Source organism: Lathyrus oleraceus, chromosome 6 (genome assembly GCF_024323335.1).
Source record: "Lathyrus oleraceus cultivar Zhongwan6 chromosome 6, CAAS_Psat_ZW6_1.0, whole genome shotgun sequence".
NCBI classification, from domain to species: Eukaryota; Viridiplantae; Streptophyta; class Magnoliopsida; order Fabales; family Fabaceae; genus Lathyrus; species Lathyrus oleraceus.
This window is the reverse complement of record NC_066584.1, coordinates 284,360,063-284,362,619: the sequence shown is the minus strand read 5'-3', so window position 1 is coordinate 284,362,619 and position 2,557 is coordinate 284,360,063. Positions and strand designations below refer to the sequence as shown.

The 2,557-nt window shown below is 43.4% G+C and overlaps 1 non-coding gene across 1 annotated transcript; it reads right to left on the bottom strand.

Annotated features, from left to right (window-relative positions):
- Nucleotides 1–1,980: 1,980 nt before the first annotated feature.
- On the bottom strand, nucleotides 1,981–2,087 carry LOC127098729 (small nucleolar RNA R71). The gene has a single exon (XR_007793429.1). It is a non-coding gene; the product is annotated as a small nucleolar RNA R71 (small nucleolar RNA).
- Between the last annotated feature and the right edge of the window lie 470 nt (nucleotides 2,088–2,557).

Here is a 2,557-nt window from a genome sequence, read left to right as displayed (position 1 = left end):
ACTAAATGGAGAAATTTTTAAATTCCGCTGCGCCTTGGATGGCAATTCTCCAACAGTATAAACCTGAGCTTCGTTGTGTTTTTCATCAGGGTGCACCTGGGCATGACATTGAAAATTATTATCCATTGAAGTATGAGGTTCAAAAGCTTATGAAGAGTGGTATGGTGTCCTTTGAGTACCGCGCGCTAAATGTGAAAGCTAACCCTTTGCCCGCTCATGGGAACTCTTCAGTTAATATGGTGGACGGCTGTCCTGGTGAATTCAAGGTTTTTGATGTCCGGTTTTTCCGAAAATATTTGGTGAAAATGCATAAAGATATCTGTTTGGTGAGTGATTGTGAATATGACCATGATGGTTGTGTTGTCTGTAGCGTGAACCCAAGAGGGTGTAATTTAGTGAAAAGGGACATCCAACGTCTGATGGATGAAGGCATGACCCAAATTGTTCAATCCTGTCATGTAGATGACGATGTCAATGTCCTAGTTCCCGTTTTCAAGTAACAAGAGCGGTTGATAATCCAATATGATAGCAGTAGTAACAAGAATGTCAGTCAAAGATCAGTATCATCGTTGGTAATACGGTTAGCGGGCCTAGTCCCGTATGCATCTGATAAGGTTGTACCATACTAGTACAATGCTACAATGGTGAAGAATGGTCAAGAGGTCCCGTTACCAACGACTAGTTCAGTGGTGAGCATTGTTGATGTTACGAAGGTGACCCGCAGTGGTCGAGTGTTTGGGCCAGTGGTCCCAGAGGAAACAGTGGTTGGTAAGAAGATGGAGGTACCTAATGTAGAACCAGTTGGTTGTTCGAAGGATAAGTCTGGTGAATCCAGCAACTTGAAAGCCAATGAGGATGATGAGGTACTCCGAATGATCAAAAGGAGTGAATTTAATGTGGTTGAGCAGCTGCTCCAGACTCCCTCAAAGATTTCAGTGTTTTCTCTGCTTTTGAATTCTGAAGTGCATAGAGAAGCACTGTAGAGAATTCTTGAACAAGCGTATGTAGAGCAAGATGTTATTGTGGATCAATTTGATCACATTGTGGCTAACATCACTTCGTGCAATAATTTGAGCTTTTGTGATGAAGAACTCCCTGAGGAGGGAAGAAATCATAACCTGGCTTTGCATATTTCAATGAACTGTATGGAGGATGCTTTATCAAATGTGCTAGTTGACACTGGTTCGTCACTCAATGTGCTTCCGAAGTCAACTTTGTCGAAGTTATCTTACCAAGGAGCGCCCATGAGGTATAGTGGGGTGATTGTCAAAGCCTTCGATGGCTCGCGCAAAACAGTAATTGGTGAAGTGGACCTTCCAGTCAAGATAGGTCCGAGTGATTTTCATATTACTTTTCAAGTAATGGATATCCACCCGGCCTAAAACTGTTTATTGGGAAGGCCATAGATTCATGAGGCAGGGGCAGTTACCTCCACTCTGCACCAGAAGCTCAAATTTGTCAAGAATGGCAAGCTAGTGATTGTGGGAGGAGAGAAGGTGTTGTTTGGTTAGCCATCTATCATCTTTCTCATATGTGGAAGCTGAGGATGAGGTTGGAACTCCGTTCCAAGCTTTATCTATTGCTGCTGAGAAGAGATTTGGGGAACCTATGTCCTCGTTGAAAGATGCTCAGAAGATTGTAGAAGAAGGTCCTGTTGAGCAGTGGGGGCGTATCATAGAGGTCTCCGACAACAAGGGCAGAACCGATTTGGGGTTCCAGAGAGGCTCGTCCGCTGTTAGATCCAAAGATATGCAACTTAGCTTCCATAGCGGAGGGTTCATTCATGGCAATGAACAACACTTAGCTGCTGACTACGTCTCTTTCCTTTCTCTCTAAGAGATAGAGCTTGGGCTTGGTTGCCATCCTTGCCATCCAACTCAGTCACTACATGGGAAGTACTTGAAGAACGTTCAGTCACTACATGGGAAGAACTTTAAGAACGTTTTCTTAGCCCAACATTTTTCACCGAGTAAAACTTCTATCCTGAGAGCTCAAATCAACGTATTTCGACAAAAAGATGAAGAATCTCTCTACGACGCATGGGAGAGATACAAAGACATGATGAGAATGTGTCCACATCACGGTCTCGAAGACTGGGTGATCATTCACATATTTTACAATGGGCTTCTGTACAACACAAGATTGAAAGTAGACGCTGCCGCGGGCGGTGCACTTATGGACAAGCCATATAACAAAGCCTATAAACTCATTAAAAACATGGCCTAAAACCATTGCCAATGGAGAGGTGAAAGAACTGCAATAGAGAAGTCCCAAACAAAAGGTGGAGTGTACGAAATCAGTAGCCTTGACCATGTTCATGCAAAGGTAGATGCCCTTGTTCAAAAGTTAAACAACTTGACCATAACACCCGCATCCACCGTGGCTTCCGTAACTCCAAACTGCGAGTTATGTGGAGTTCCTGGATACACTGCACCAAAATGTAAGATATTAGAAGGAGTCTCCACTATTCAACTGAATTATGCTCAAGGAAACCCTTATTCGAATACCCACAGCCCAGGTTCGGAAAACCATCCTAACTTTTCATACAAGAACAACA